We start from the raw sequence: 18,344 nt of genomic DNA, 5'->3' as shown, positions 1-18,344 counted from the left end.
GAAAAGGACTATTTGAATGCAACCGTTTGAAAAGAAGGAATTTTAACAAACACTGGGTACTGCACTGTTCAAAAACTTCCGGGCCAAGTAAAATAAAACACAAACTATTCATTTGTTCATTAATTTATACTTGGTCCCCTTCAGAGTATTTGCTATTGCTTACGATAGATTTGTGCCAAAGCTATTTCCACTCTTCAAAACACTGTTAAAGCCCAGTTTCTGGGCTGGCTGTAACTCGTTCGGCGAATTCCGTTTTATCCCCTCAAATGACTCAAACAAACTATTGAACCGATCTTTAGTATACAACACATAGATATCAACAACAGGTGTACCACCTTAAGAGAACAAAACAAATTGATAGAACTTTTACCACTTTTTATAAACGGACCTGTCCTGGAACTTTCTGAAGATATTCTTATTTTTACCTTATTTTAATCACGAGTTTCACTTAAAATTAACGTAGCTATTCTGTTATTCGTTGCACTAATATTCGTCCAATTTCATGTTAAAGAAAAATGTTTGACGAATCAATGATATTAAATCAATTGATTAATGCACGGAGTCCCATCATTAGTCCTCATCAGAAATGGAAAAATTCGGAAACTGTTAGTAAACTCCGGCGCATACACGACTTACTGTCTTCGATCAATTCCCAAACTGTATTCCGAAACTCCTTTCCAGTGAATAACAGACTGAACGCGTAAGAAAATATGTTAGGAGTCTGAGGGGGGAATGAAATCGATCGTGGTAGCGGATTAAACCCAGCGTGGCACTATAAAAATATGCTTCTCCACTTTATACATACTTAAGCGCTGCACGCGACATCTCACACAGTTGCTGTCCTTACGCCGGCACCGGCGCCGTACTTGGTAATCCGACCATAAATAACAAAATAACCTTAGAAACGCTTGTAGCTCGCTCGAAAACACTATGTAACGATACTTTTCGATCTAACCGGTCCTATCCCAGCAAGGAGAGCCCACTTCTTCCCAGATATTTCCTTTTGTGGTATCTATAGTAATAAATTGAACGATCTAATAAATTCTAAAGTTGCAAGATTTCAATTTAGAATGCTTGGAAGAGCTTTCTGAATACTAAAATTTTCCGTATTATTTTAAATGCATTACTTTCCCAGATAGCACCGTACGTCCTAAGGACGTCCGTTTCATGTCCAGTTTATATCCGAATGTCCTACGTCCATTTTGGACATCCCTAGGACGTTCGTAAGACTTAAATTTCGGATGTTCTAGAAACGTGCGTCCCAAAAGTCCTACGGATGATCTTCCTACGCAACTTTTCTCTTTAAAATTCATTCTGTTTGATTCGCAGTCACTGTAAAATTGAAGTCGCATCCGGAGTAAGTGGTTTCTTTAAACTGGTTCTAACCAACATAGAATCAGTATTTTTCTTTGAATCGGTGATATTTTTTCTTTAATTGTCTCTAACCAACACAAAATCTGTATTTTGCTTTGAAAATAAAAATAAACAGAATGTACACACAGATCATAACCCCCAAACCTATATTTTCATTATAATTCCTTATAAGAAATTTAACCTTTTATGTATTAACAGGAACTAACTAGATCTAATTTCTACAAAGTGAAGAAATCGCAGGAAAGTTAACCTTTTATTTGTTAAACACAACCTAACCTAACCTAACTCCTGTCACTTTGCACAGAATGAAACCTTAACCGCAATTTTAAACATTTGGGAAACGTGTCTTATACGCCTTTTAAGCCATTACCATAGCGTTTTTAAAATCTCTTTAAACGTTCTAAAAACGTACAGAGAATGTTACTTTTACACATTCGGGAAACGTTCTGAGAATATTGACACAGGACGTCCTCAGAACGTTCCACTTTGTAAATAGGACCTTCTTAGGATATTTAAAGATCTTAACGACGACCTAACGGGGACATATGGACCTTTTCCCTTTTCGGGACATCCTCCGAATGTACAGAACGTCCGGAACGTACGTCCATAGGACGTTTTTGTGCTATTTGGGTTATGATCTAAGTCGATATCAATTTTAAGAGTCTTAAGAATTACATCTAAGAGGGTGATGTTGAAAAAACATGTGAACACAAAATTTTCATACCAAGATTTGGTATTTATTTTTTTTGAATATTATAAATATGACTGGGCAACACATCTCTCTATTGCCCATTCTTAATTTATATTTGTGTGGTACACTATTTGTAATTATTAGAGACAGTAACGAAATAGTAACTTCTCCTCATGGGTTCTATTATCTTTTATTTCTCACTTTGTGTTAAAGTATCGTGTAAAGCAGATAATACCAAACCATGGTCAATGTATATAATCTGCAATGGATCAACATAAAGTTGGGCAGTATTGAAATGATACTAAAATTTTCAAATTCGAACACATATAAGGAAATATTTATGTTTATTCTATCGAAGTGGATATCGTCATGAATATTTCCTCTAATACTCTTCAACGAATTCATCAGTCATTATAGCACCGAATTGAATCTGGTACATGAGAAAACGGTAGTCGGTTTTAGCACTAACTACAGCTTTATGGTATAAGTATTACTGATTCGATGGCATTTGTCACATTAAATATTTGTTTCTAATATCATATGCATAGAGGTTTCTTTTCGTTTTGGCAATCCAGTCGCATCTTGTAGACAAACTGGTAAATAACTCGAGACACTCTGTACCTGTTGCAAAACATCCTTGTCTTATGAAATTACGAATTAAATCATTTCATGTATTCAACCAATTATTAATTTCCGTTTATACCTATCATACACCAATATTTGTTTGTTTTACATACATACACATATCAATTTGTCTTGTCAGTCTTTAATCAACAATTTGAACATTTATCTTTCTGTCTGTTCCACAATTTATTTCATTATATTGCACCACAGACTCAGTTATTACTTATTCGCTATATTTTGTCAGATTTGATATTTGTTTTCTAGCAAATCAGAGGCGAATTTACAAACTAGTAAATAACTAGAGACACTCTGTACCTGTTGCAAAACATCCTTGTCTTTTCCCAAGAGAGTAGGAAGACATAAACAATTGATCTGCTAGAAAACCGAACTATACAAAGAGGACACTTCTACATAAACAGAGTACCTACATCAACATTCTATTGGTAACATAAATTAAATTCCATACGTGTCATTCATCTTAAATCATCAATCCTATGAGCATAGATTTGTCAATAATTTCGACCTGACAGACCACCCTGGGGTGGCTTCCAACGGAAATGCCAGTATGTCTGAAGATTGCCAACTGTAGAAACGCATGTCCACAGAAATAACGGCTAATGTGTATAACGAGTGCAGCTATTTTCGGACGGTAAACTCGAGCACTCGCGCATGCGCAAGCCGCGCCACGCAAAGGAAAAGGATGAGTATGACGATGGATAGTGAAAATCGGCCACCCAGCTGGCACGTTGTAATGGCCTCAATGAGTGAATGCATGGAACCAACAAAACCACGGAAACAACGGTCCTTTGAACGGACGATACTCGGAGATCTTTGAAACGCCTGAAATATTTCGCGTTGCACAAAAGAAATGGGGGAAAATTCGACTGGATAAATTGCAACGAAAATACACCCTTGACGAATCGTGGATGTTCCATGCGATGAAACGTTATAAATGTTCAATCGGAGCTGAACGTATCCCGCGCGACTCTGATTTTATGTGCTCGAATTTGTGGCGCGGATGACTGACATGGTGGCGATAAGGAAAATTTCGTGTTCGTGGCTGTCGTTGTTGAGTTTTAGCATGCATTCCGACTACGTGTTTCAGAACTACAGTCTTATTACGGAAGGATGCGATCAATAAGCTTCAAGGAATCAATTTTTTCTTATAATAGTCTTCCTAGACTTTCTCTAATAATAGACTTCCTCATGGTCTCATTGGACCAAGCTTTCAATAAAGTTGGAGAAGTAATTATACTATTTATTTTTGAAACTTACATTGACAGACGACATTACAATATTTTTTAATTCAGTTAGTGGTATTATTTCTTATGGAATGTGGTAAATCAGATAAGATATAGTAAAAATTATATTGATAATTCATTACGAAACGAGATAAATATTGTTAAAAAAATTATATAAATTCTAAACGTTATATAAATTCTGCCAAGTATCATATACATATACAGATCAATGTTTATATTAGAAGAAAGTGTTTTCCCCTTATTTTTCATATTTGGAATACAAAATGGCATAAGTATACCTACTACACATGGTGATTCACCTAACAATGTCACCTAAATTATTGTAAATTGTTATATAAAAAAGTGTTTCAAACAAAAATTGTATGACCACAAGTGGAACACATAATGTTATAATTTTTTTTTGCTATTTTGCTTTTTTCTCGAGATATGAAGGTCACCTTAAGTTTTTTAATTTTGGTAATGTGTAAAGTTTGTTCCTGCAATTGGGAAAAGTGTTAAACGCTGAGTAAAAACCTATTTAGGTATGTGGGTTCAAAAACTATTAATTACTGAGATATTCCTCAGGGAATCATAACAAACTTTTGTGAATGTAAAACACTTACAACTGTTCTCCGGACTCTGGATATCAGCTACTATGTTATGAAGTCAAAAATATATTGTTGTGCGTTTTGAGAAACCGTCGATATCCTTTAAAATACTTTGAATATCACAACAATCAGAAGATGTGTTTGTATCACCACATTTGCCCTATTGAACAGTACTACTTTCATCTTTAATATTGTCTCTTATCATCACTCCTATCAGAGATATTTAAGTGTTCTCTTTCTCGTGAATCACCTTGTATATCTTACTGGTATTCGAAACACGTGTATCACAGCCATAGACATAGAAATATAAACTGCGCATCACCCTGAAACGGGCGTCCCAAGTTTAGAAAGAGCATCTGTTTTGAAATCTAAGTAGTGGGGGGTGAGGTTCTGGGGGTCTGGATTTTGAGTGGTTGACTGAGCTATATTAGAAAGAGATAGCAAAAGTAACCCGTCTCTTTCTAAAGTCTATATTTCCATGTCTATGATCACAGCCACAAAATATTTCTTCCTCTAAACAGTCTAAACAATACAAAAGTGACATTTGATATGCACCAACGACACGTGTTTCAAATGTTATTTTAGGGTTTAACTTGGTAAACGGAAATGAACGAGCATGAACATTATTGCTAGGAACGTAATACAAATCTTATTTTTTACAGAAATTTTCGAACAGGAATATAAATTCTTAAAAATAAACTATGCAATCTAGAACGCAAAATTGTTACAAACTAATTTTCTGGATAATGCGACATTTTTTACAAATTTACATAGAATTATGTAAAACCTAAACCGAAAACAATAGAATTAGAAGTTTTTTTATTTTTAACACTAGGTTTACGTTACGCGTCATTTTGACGCATTTCGAATGCTTTCTAACCTCGAAATTCTCTATGTGGTATACCTATCTCTATAGCTATGCATTAATTTCAGAGATCATAAATTGTGTACTATATAAAATAAGTTGTTTTTTAAAGAAAATCTGCGGGTTCGTTGATGCGTGCCGTGGAGATACCTACACGATAAGTGCCCGTAAACCTAGTGTTAATGCAATTTCTATAAATTCTTTGCGTTTACTAGTTTCACATGACATTCTGTAAATCCAGTCGCTATTACAAATAATGTCCTGGAAACTGTAGGATGTATGATTTAGTTTAACAGACAAATTACAAGTTTTATTAATAATTTTCGTTCATGTAATGTATATTATAATGTATATGTATACATACATTATGGATTTAATTATATCATTACTGTAATTATCTAAGTATTCGAAAGAAGAAAACATACAATTAAAATAATTTTTTCATAAACCACTGTATAAGAACGTAGCCCGAAATAAAACAAAACCCCACTATTTCAACTCTATAATAAATATTATTATAATAAATTTAAGAAACAACAAACTTTAAATGACTCTCAACCACAGTAACATTTTACTTCCTATTCGTAATAAAATATGGGGTCGGTAATATTATAATGTCACATTATTAGTTTTCAATATAGTAAATGGCATGAATATATCAAATAGAATGCACAGTCAGCCGTTGAGAGTAGGTAGATATTTTACGAAGCTGTTTGCCCGCGCTTACGAGCACGAGTACAATCTATCGGTCTGGATGTGACAGACGCAGCGGCACCTAATTTAATCACTAAGTAATTATATAGTATCCAATTTGTAATGTAGGCTGCGCACCACTACGTTCCGCGTCAAGCCACTTCGGTGCGCATCTAAGCGTTTATAAGCTGTGCAGGTTCCAATTATTAGGGATGCGTACCACGTGGGCTGAGTTGGCGAAACGCGAATTTAACGGTTTCAGCATAATTTTGAATGAAAATCAAAATCTTTGAAAGCTATTACTAGAAAAATCGATTGTTTTCTTAAATTGCGAGGCGACATATTTTAAATTAAAAGTGTCTGCTCGATATGGAGTTGAGAAACGATGGTGTATCGGACAGGTAAATGATTGAATATAAATTAAACAGTATCTACATATAGATCGTTGACTTATACAGGGTGTAACATAAATGTTGGAGGACCCGAAAATGGGAGACTCATAAGATGATTTGAAACAAAAGTCTTCCTTTTTGCGGGTTCTTCAATATTTTTGTTACACCCTGTATAAAAACGAATACTGGTTTCGTCAAGAAACAATGGATTTCTTATCGCATAAGATGCGGAATAAAGAAACATTTTTATATCTTCTTGTTATAAAATGTGAGTATCCTTGAGTGAGTATCTTGGATACAATTTACTAGTATGAATTGTGAATTAATATCTAATATGTAGGTATATGCGCATGTCAACTTTCTACTTATAGAATTATAGAATTTGTAACATCTATATTCACATTTATATGTTCTATGTCTTATTCTTAACTGCATGCTATAGTGAAAATAGTATTGTCAATTCGTAATAGGCGTCACTAATGTATAAGTTCCCTTTTCTTCGACTGTATATGTAGTTATTCTTAACAATATCTTTGGTTCGTCAACTTCTCACCGTATTTCGATGAAATTTACATTAAAGTAAATATTTCAAGATTAAGTAATAAACAAAACATTTTGAATTTCATTCAACAGGAGTCATGTCCCTTCATCCAATGATTAAATATCACCCAGATAATCTATTGCTGTAAACCCCTATTTATACTGAGAATAAAGAGTATTTTGTTCGACATGTCCATGCGGAGATAGTCGTAAGAACAATTGTCAAGTAGCAAGCAGGTACAAGTACGAATCGGTTCAGTCTCTTCCAATCTATTCCTCTCACGTGGAGCAATATCGAGCAGTACTCAATTGCGAAAATAGAAACTTGGTAGACAAGAATGTACAGAGATATATCGAGGCTGAAACTTCGAAAAACTACTCCGTTGGAAATATCGCCGATTACGGATAAAAATAGTAACCATCGTACGTGGTCAAAACGAAAGGAAGTTTATGTTCACGACAAAAGTAATGACGATTGTACTCAGTCAGTGGTTCGAATTTTCTTTCAGTACGCATGGCTACGTGTTAGACTACATTCATCGTAATAAAACATATATGTAAACAGTAAATTTATGCCTATTATAAAGTTTTAATTAGTAACATTTTAACCGATACAACATAACATTATCAAGAAAATTGAATGCAGATGGTGATGACAAATCTTACAAACATTGTTTATATACTGGAATTTTTTCAATTACTTTGAATTTATTTATGAAGTTCATGTTACATTACGAGTCAATGATCATTGTTACAGTAAGAGCAGGATAATGCAAATCAGAAATAAATAGTACACATTTACTGCAATTTATTGTATCTAATACATGCAATTCTGTGGTACTATGTTTATAATATACATAACATAATAAAATATTTTTTGTCTTTTGCACCGTAAAATATTTTATTAAATGAGTAGGCAAATGTAACTTGAGAATCATCATTTACAGTAATGTGCTTAATTCCTTCCTTTTGTATTCAGAGTATAACCCGACATGTTTTATTCAGTCGCGCTATGTCAGTATAATTATATTAACTCTGTTTTTGGTTTCACCAGGAACTTTGTATACTGAAAAAATTATCAGTGTAGATAGTGCTATCAAGACGGAAAGAGAAACCTTACTGCTTCAATATTCTTGTAGTTTATTCCTCCATTATTTTAGATTCTTATTTGTCTGTATAAATTATTATCCTTCTTATTTTAGTCTTGAACGATAAAGTTTGATGAGATACCCTATATAATGATCTTCTTATCTTGTTTCTTCCGTTTCAATATTTCAGTCTAATAAAAGTTTGCCATACCTATCTGGCTCCTATTTCTTCGATTACTATGTATTCAACATAACAGAATCATTAAAGGAAGACGTAAATTTTAATTGGAGCTTGTTGCTGTAAATTTGTTTAGAAAAATATGGACAGCAATGAATGTCTGCAAATGAAATATTAGATAATCCTTAAAATTAACCTACAACGCATGAAGAATTGGCGTTTTCTAACGTACGGCACGTTCTCCCCTAACCTATGAGGGAAAGAAAAATTTCACGGAGGGTCAAATAAAAAAATAGAACGTGTTTCCTCAGACCGGGCAGGCTAGTAGAAAAAAATCCGACGAGTTCTTCAAACGTGTTTCCTGACCGAAACACACAATTTCGACGAAATAATAAAAATATTGTCTTCTGTGCTGGCCACGATGCATTACCCCAGAGTTCCTTAAGCTCCACGCCACTCGGAACGCCGCCTGCGAGTGTTTCGATGAATCGAAACTGCTTTTAACGCCCAGTTTTTGGGACGCATCCTAAGCAAACAGACTTTCGGCCAATGTCGCTTTCCCCTCTGACCATCATTCTTTTTTTCATTTCGGAAAAAGAACGAATCCTCCTACGCCCCACTGTCGCACGACCTGTAACGACAAGCACGAGGAGGCCAAAGGGTCTAACGCGTTTTTCAAGCTGACGGCCATCGGCAAATATTCTTATAACTCTTCGCTCTGCAAGGACGTGTGCAAACAGGACAGGAAAACAAGGAGAAGTCAAAAGCGACGGAGTGGTCCGACGTGACAGACACATTTGCTCGCGGGATTCTTAAGATCCTGTGTATTATTTCGTCACCCGTGGTTATACAAAAATTTGTAGATGTTTGTAGTTTATGTTATGAGTAGACTGTGGATTTTAATGCGAAATGACATTTTCTAAATTAATTCATAAAGTCAAGAACAAAAATAGGAAATTTTTTCTTCTCCTAAGTATCTTATTGGGTTCAGAATAAAATAATTGAAACTGATAAAAGCTTTCTGTTTTATTGTATAAAACGGACCCCTATAGACTCTAAATGCATAAAATCCGCAATCTAGTTATGCGAATAAACGAAGTGTTGGGAAGCAATTAAAACAATTCTGACGCGTTCCGAATGTGAAAATATTTACAGTACGTGCTGCACTTTTTGGGGATACTTGTGGATCGTGTAATGTGATCTGTATGGCTGACGATGAATAGAATAAAATCACTTAAAATTTATTATAAATTCGTTCGTATTAATAAGATTATTATAAGCTTAATTTGAAAATTCAAATCTGTGAGTCCCTGTATATTAGAACATGTTTATAGAGGATGTCTTAATATTATAGTTCCCAAATCCGAAATATGCAAAATAAAGCTATTAAAAATATGTCGGTCATGCGTGGTTATCTACAATATCGAACAAATCAATTCGGACACAAACGTTTTTCTTTTTGTTCGTTTTTGCTGTAGAGTATTTACTATTAGTTGGACTAAAATAAAGTAAGTTATATGTACCTGTACTTACCTACACAAAAGTATTCGGATGTATCATTTGTGAACATAAATTCTAGTCTGAGACATGAAATTCACGAGTACATCATTTTATATATTTAATGTATCTATTCTAGGCTATTACGATACAAAATTGGGCCAAAAATTTTACAATAAAAAATCATAGGTGGCTTAAATGGAGAGTTAATATTCATATTTTCTCGGCGTATAGATATTCCGAGACGGACGATACATGTAATAAAAAAAACCAATTTATTCAATTAGAAAATATGTCGAAGTGTGGTCGATCTACAAAAACCGCAATTAGTTAACACCTCTGGTTCCTTTCGATTTAGTTAAACACCATGATGACCGACTAGTCCCGCAAGAAACTAATTTCAAAAATATGGTTATTGTTATATATGTAAAAAGTTCAATAACTTTAAATATCTGAAAAACAGCAGTTGATAGTTAACACCAGTTTCGCTTCATCAACTAAGTGTTGGGACCCACATGACGCCACTGTGTTGTAATCGGTCGTTATATGCAATGTTAATAAGTCCTCAATAACATTATCATCGTAATAAATTCTGCCTCGTAAGTAACAGTGTTCACCATTTTACCACAATACAAAGTAGCGAGATCTGGCAATAATTTCATTCGTGAAAGGTACGCTGAAATATATGAAGTCCAGAACGCTAATCCATTTACAAGACATTCATAAAATTATTCCTCGCGACTACAATTGTACTAAACGATATATATATAAATTGTGACCAAAATAGAGGCACGGTTCTGAGTAATGATCGATATAAAAAAAAGTAAACGGAAACGGTATAAATAACAGCCGGTAGAGCGGTCGCAGATTCACAACGGGTGAAAGACATTCGTCTGTTTCGACAGGTGCGTGTCGGACGCTTCCGTGATTCTTAAGCGAGCGCATTAAACACTTCCCGAACGTTCTACGGATCATTCCACGCCTGCGCTCACCACGCCAGAAAAAACGAACATCTACGTTAGGGACTACAACCAAGGCGGATCCTTTTGTTGCGTTTAAGAAAATTGCTGTTCAGCAGTTCGGAAGAACGACATCGATTACTAGTGGGGAGAATAAACATTCACGAGAATCTCGTCAAAATTCTGACGGTTCTGGAATTGTTTTCTGTAAACGGAGGAAGGAAACGTTCTGTTGGGAACCGAGTTCTGTCGCGATACGAGTCAGAATGAATGAAAACATTGCAGGAAATTTATTTTCCGTTTACTAGATTCTTGCGTATGAATTAAGCTGCTTCTACACTATCTATAAAAACAGTGTTATATAAGAAATTGTTGTATAACGTTGCTATACACATGTTTTTATAACTTGTCACAAGATTATACCTTCTGGACAAGTCTATAACAAGTTCGTATAACATTTTGCATCTCGTTATTAATAATGGCGTCACACTTGATGGATAACTTACAACTCGCTATATAATATAAATAATGTTATGTAACATCATGTCATATAACATTTTCCTTTCTGTTTTTCTAACAAGTTTTAGTACTTTACTGTTTTATGTGATATGCTACATAGTGTAGACGCAGCTGTAGACAGATACTTACGTATTTAATATTAGGTCGTTGCACATGAAATGAGCATTTACTCTCATAGGTATATCTTACATTACTTCTACGAATGAAAATGACAGTGTGCAACCCGTAAAATACCTCTTTATGAGCAGTATATGAATCTGCAAGCCTTTCTTTCTTCACACGTCCAATTTTTAAATAAAATACATTTTTTTTAAATTGCAGATTTTTCATTTTCTGTTGTGCTTTTATGGTAATAGTTATTCAGTTGCTTTTGACACGAAGTAATTCTCTGAACTCTTCCAAACAAAATTATGTAAATTGTTATTAATTATAGACATCTAAATTTGTTTAAATAGTGATGAAAGTGAGAAACAGACCGAAAATGCACCAATGTTTGCTGATATTCTTCAATTAATTTCAAATACTAAGGGTCTAAAAGAAAATCTATTCATAGTATGTGATAGAGCACACCTTTCTGCTAAGGGAGGTGTCAAAGAAAGTTACAAAATCTATTTAGTTTTCACTAGAGAAGTGAAAGAGCTCGGTAAAACACGCAGTGGCTTCAATGGTACTCAATGACAGTGGGACAATTAATTAATACTACTACATTTAATTAACAAAACTTTTGATTTATCTCTTTGTAAACTTCTTTATTTAGTGAAAAATCTATTTTATAAAATAATTGTATTAAAGAACATAAACAACGGTATAGAAAAAAAAATTCTGACACATTTAATGGAGAAAGTTAATTAGATTGGGTCTTCAAACTGTATCGGTGTAAAACAAAGTTTAATATAACAATAACAAAAAAAGAAAAATATACATCGAAATACTGTCGAACATTAAAATTTACTCAGCAGTAAATGTAGTGTTTTCTTTTTCGAAATCTTTTATTTATGTGAAAACTCGTTTTAAACATTCTATATTAAACACACCCACACAGAATTGCAGATGTTCCTTTCTTAATTAAGTAGATGATACAAATTTTAGTACAATACTAATGCAGCACGAAATTGTTTCGTTCATTTCAGTAAAAATGCGTATAAGAGTTACATTGTGGCAAACGTGCAACATAGTCCTTGAGTCAGAATGAAATGAAATGGCAAGAATAGAAATTCTCCAAATGCAAATGGGTACTTGAAGATGTTATAAAATGTTTATGCCAAGAGTGCAATTCCTGTTGAGTGAGTTCCCCTGGCAGTACAGCTAGACTAATTACTTGCATATTCATTAGTTCTGTAATTCATTTACACCCTCCTTTATTTTGTTTGATTTAACTTTTCCGTTATAGCTTTCTAATAAAACATTTTTGGATGTACATATAGCGGGTGAATCACTATAAACAGAACACCATTGTACATAGAAACTTTCTCTATTAGTATTGAAGACAGATAAAAATGTCAAGGACGAAAGTTGTACTGTTCTTGGGACAAATAGGACGATACAAATAAACATTTTCTTTGACGTATTTTTCAAGGTTACTTCAAGGTCGTTGGTGTTTTCTTTTAAATGACATATTTTATTTGAAATATTCGCACCTTTCAAAGTTGTCACTGTTGCGTTTCAAATTTCAATTTTCAGGTCATTTCAAGATCATAGATCATTGAACTCGTCGTAACATCAGCTACTACGTTATTAAGTTAGATATGCATGATACAATTTAAAAAAAAAAAACAATGATGCCTTTTAAGTAACTTTCAAGATAACGTTAAACAAAGTATCTGTTTGTATCCTAATATTTGCCTCCTTGAGAAATAGAAATGTCCTATTTAACATTTCCCCCTGTCTTCAATCTTAACAGAGATAATTAAGTGTTCCGCTTTTCATGACTCATCTATATACAACAATTTTTTTATATTCCTACGCGCAAAATATGTTGTCATAGTTCTAACATTTACTCGGGATTGCCTTAAATAAACAATGAGGATAATTTCATTTACAATGGCAATTTTCCGCGTAAATGTTTTGAACTTGCTTTTATATGAACTTTTCTTTGTTTTGACGTCTAAACTTAACTACTGCGGCTCTGTTAAACTTTTCACATCTATTTCGTGGATAAACTATAAAATAGACTCCACTTAATAGCACACGTACTACGTAACTAAGTACTCATCTGTGCCGCCATGGAGATTTATTTATGTGGGATACGGATCGAATCGGATGGAATCGGTAATGGTTTGTTATCGTAAAGCTGTTTGCGCATTGTCAACTAGTCGCCGGCGACTGTAAAGCCGCGTACTCACCAAGCGAGGGTTCGCTCGTGTTCAACTGAAATGCTCGCCCTACGTCCACACTTGAACGAATTTTCATTTCTGTTCACAATTGATCCGAAGACTGACCGCGAGCAGATTGTGAAATAATGAATACGCAGAAATTTGTTTGCGCAAATGCTGCCGTTATTATGCTGAAGTTAAGTGCAAAAAATAAAAACAAAGAAATCAAGATAAACAATGGTGGCAAACTTCACTGTTCAAAAACAGACAACGGTATAGTGGAAGCCATTTGTTGAGGGACTTGCAGGAAGAAGAAGGATATGAAATGTTCCGAAATTTCTGCAGAATGTTGACCGAAGATTTTAAAAAATTTCCACAACTTATTGAACCAAAAGTAATGAAAAGTAACACAAACTATATAGAACAGGTATTCTACGATTCTTGGCTACGGTAAGCCTTTATGAGTTTAATAACGTTTTCATTACACCGTTCCATTTTTATTTTACACGGAATAGAACGTTCCAGGGCAGAGTTATCGAATGCAACAAATAACCGTCTATACCAGACGAGCGCGAACACGTCTTTCTTTTGATGTACCGACACGAGTCGAGCATTTGCTCGCTCGCTCGTGCTCGCTCAGCGGTACACACCAAACGAGCACTGAGTGAGAATGCTCGCTCGCTTGGTGAGTACGCGACCTAAGGTGCACAACCCCCTTTAATGGGCCATTTCACTGCAAATCGAGTACTTCTTGAAGTCAATACCAGGGATTTTAATCAAATTGAAATAGAATATAATTCATATGAAATATGGATGGGGGTGTAAAGTCATTATGTTGGCTGTTTCGAATTTGTTTAAAAAATACTGGACATCAGATATCGCCACTCTGGTCTACTTCTATGTATGAATGCTGAGTGTACCTATAGTTGTTTATGCTCTCCATAAAACATCCTGGATGCTTTAATACTGCATGTTACTGAAACATGCATACGTATCAAAAGCGAAGTACACAATTATCTACTATTTAAGAAAAGAATGAAGTAGATTTACTTTATTATTTAATGATGCATTAACGTAATAAGCTTAAGATCTAGCCTAATATTAAAAAATAATGATCACTTCTTTGGTTCAGTGAAGCAATTAATTCCCTAAAAATTTCATAAACCTCTTAAGAAGTTCCATGCCACCGTCGAAATCCCCTCCCTATTATTCATCAACATATTAATCGATTTTACCACGGTGGCTTCCCTTGTTCGTCGCCGGTTTGTTCATATTCCCAGGAGTTAATAATAATGCGACAAACTCCGATGTAATCATGAAACCGCGTTAATTCGACGATGCAGCTAAGAGTTTAAGGAGGAAAGAGTTTCGTGAACTTAAGACTCGTCGGCGATTCACGATGCCGGGAAAATGTGAAAAGTTTTTGGTCAGAACCCCCTAGGCCACCGTTCCCGTCTGATATTAATTAACATCGCGATCTCTCGCCTCCTCCCTCCCCGCTTTATCTTCCTTTTTGTTCCTTTCATTCTTTTCTTTTTATTCACTCCTCCCCCTCGGTGTTCGTACCTATCGTCAGTAATACTTGTCAAGTTTCTCGGAAACTTTCTGGCACGTTTATAATAAACTTTTGTTTCAAGTGGAATTCCGTGCCTTGTTTGATAATAGTATTTAGCTATTCTATGATAACAATCAGTAAGACACGTAAAATATAAATTTTTGAAATTTTTTCGAACGTAATAGAAGATATTTAGTGGGAGAAAGAATGAAAAAGTAGTTTATTTATTAGTTACAAGTCTAATTCACTTGTAATTATATGTTAACAATTATGTAACATTATTATTTATTCAGAGTGTTTCATGACGGATTCCTTAAAATTTTTATTATGTTTTATTATTTAATGCAATCTTAATTATGATTGGGAATGAGGATCTATGAAAAGTAACAGCTGATGTGTTACAGTAAACAATTGGGAACGGTTTAACTACAAAAATCAGTTTCATTTTGTACTTATCAGCTTATATCTTAGAACTGAGCAGATATGGAGGAAAATAATTCATACAAAAGTTATAGGTAATTAAATAATCTATAAACCGAGATATGATTCGTTAAGATGACGCTACTGGAGGAGCTGCAAATTGCTTGTAAATAAAAGAAACGGAGATTTTTCCAGATATTGATATCTCTGTGAAACATGCATGAATGCCGATGAAACTCATAAATGAGGTAATCGTAGCATTCTTAAACAAGTGCCCACAAACGGAGCCTCGTCGGTTGAAACGTTTTGTGTTAACAAATTATAAAGTGAAATATTCGACGGTTCCTGTAGACTGTCACAGGCCAGGTACATTGTTATTTTCGGTTGTAACGACTTCCCCGTGACTTGAACGATAATAAACAATCAAAATATTTAGTAAAAATTGGAATATGGAGGTTTTATTGCATTTCTTTATAAATGACCATTCAAATAAATGGAACAACTTGAAGGATAATTATTTAACAAGAATGTGGGATGAATGGTTCGTTGTGCGTGCGTGCGTGCGTGCAGGCGACCGGATCATGTTGCGACGGACCGGCGCCGGTATGTTTGGGAAACTCGAGTGACTGGGAAGATGTGAACGAAGAGTGTTTAGAATTGAGCGATAGGGAAGTGTATGTTTTTACGAATGTAAGCTATGGATGCGAGATACAGAGTGCAAGCGAGACGAATGCAAGGGGGTGAAAGAGTATGTATATGAGGCGTGGAAGTTCGACGGGGCAGTCAGTCGCGGCCGGTTGGAAAGAAAGTGCATCACGGTGCGTTTTGGGAGAGCGAGCGTTTAAACCTGTTAACCTATTAACCTACTAAGTAAAATACACTAATGTAATAAGTAAAGCGTCTAAAATCAATCACCCCATTCCTCGAGAATCCTACAAGAATTCAAACATTTGTTTGCATTGGAAAGCGCTTATTTTGTTTTTAAATTTATATCTCAAAGGCATCTCAATATTAAGAGCTGAAATTTGCAGGGATTATAAAGAAAGGTTTAATGTTTCTGATACATTTGGTTTTAACTGTACGAAGTGAATTGTTTTGTAGCAGCAAAAGGTTAAAGTTGATAGGAATGAGAGCCCCTACTTTCAAGGGGGGCCCCGATCCAAGCCTTCCGTTTATGCCAAAAAATAATCGAATGAAATGTTTGTAACTATTTCCCTTTTGAAATAACTAAAAATTGTACTAAATATAGAAATAAATCGAATCAAAGTTGTTGAAATATAACGAAGCATTATTCGTTATAATCAATCGTTAGGATTAAATGGTATGTAATTTCAATTATTGAAGATTAATGTATTTTATCGTATATTGCATTACAACAATTTTGTGCCCCCCGCGTTTCAACCAAGGGGGCCCTCGAAGGTTTAATAGACCCGGCCACAAGAAATCTTAATCCGAGCCTGACTTCACAAATGAATTTTCGAAGTTACTTCGTTCGATATTAATTAACATCGCATTCACTCCATCCCGGTGTTCGACTTTCAATGTATTATCGATCCCTGGAAGAAAATTGGAACAGAATGTTTTTCGACGTCTTCGGTCATTTCTGTCGGCAGGAATCCGAGCTTCGTCCATCCGTTTGTTCGATTACCGAAACTTCCCCAGCAGTCTGGGAAACGACAGGATAATTAAAGCATCCTGCCGATAATTGTTATCGACGTGACGTCAAACTTTCAGGAATGCAGTTGTTCATGGGGAACCTTTGAGGGGGGGAGAGGAGGGGGCAGTAAACTAAATGCCTGGGGAATCTCCGCAGCCAACATGCACAACTCCAAACGGCGTTCCCGATCTTTGTTATTTATGCCCCCCCAGAAACAACTGGCACGCTTTGAAGAACGTGTCCAACGGAACTTTTAATTGAACGTTTTGAATCTTTCAACGGTACAGGCCAAGTTTCTTCCGCGTGGTTGAAAGCCATCTTGTCTCCCGTTCGATTCGTGGGTGCGGGGAATCAACTAATCCGTCCTTTTCTCTCCGATCCCTTCGGTCTATTTATCGACTTTAATTGCTTCGATTGTTTCGACACATTGTCTGGTCCCAGTTAGTCTGATGACATCGGTGACCAATCGAATTGATAGCCGAACATCAATCTGATCTAGTAGTAGTGCTATTTGTATCGTTGAGTCGTCATCTAATATACTTTCAAGAAAGAGTTTTTCATTTTAATAGTCCCTATAGTCGGAGCACTTGCAATTTTCTTAAAAATTTCAAGGATAATTTTTGTACTTAAAGTGACAATTTTATTGTGCTAATTTTCTAAATGTACGTTGAATTAATCCAAATAGCAAAAAAACGTCATATGTACGTCCGAAGAACGTACGTTTCGGTCCATGTCAAAAGGTCCACATGTCCCCTCTACATCCTCGTTAAGATCTTAACATGTCCTAGGAAGGTCTTATTTACAAAGTGTCCTGAGGACATCCAGTGTCAACATTCTCAGAACGTTTTCCGAATGTGTAAAAGTAACATTCTCTGTACTTTTCTGTGCAAGGTGATAGAAGTAAGGTTAGGTTAGTTTGTGTGTAATAAATAGAAGATGAACTTTTCTGCGATTTACGTACTTAGTAGAAATTAGACGAAGTTAGTTCCTATTAATAAATAAGAGGTTAAATTTCCTATAAGGAATTATAATGGCAATATGTGTCTGGTGGTTATGATCTGTGTGTACATTCTGTTTATTTTTACTTTCAAAGCAAAATACAGATTTTGTGTTGGTTACAGACGATTAAAG

Source organism: Dufourea novaeangliae, unplaced genomic scaffold, assembly GCF_001272555.1.
Source record: "Dufourea novaeangliae isolate 0120121106 unplaced genomic scaffold, ASM127255v1 scaffold188, whole genome shotgun sequence".
NCBI lineage: Eukaryota > Metazoa > Arthropoda > Insecta > Hymenoptera > Halictidae > Dufourea > Dufourea novaeangliae.
This window is presented reverse-complemented; position numbering follows the sequence as displayed.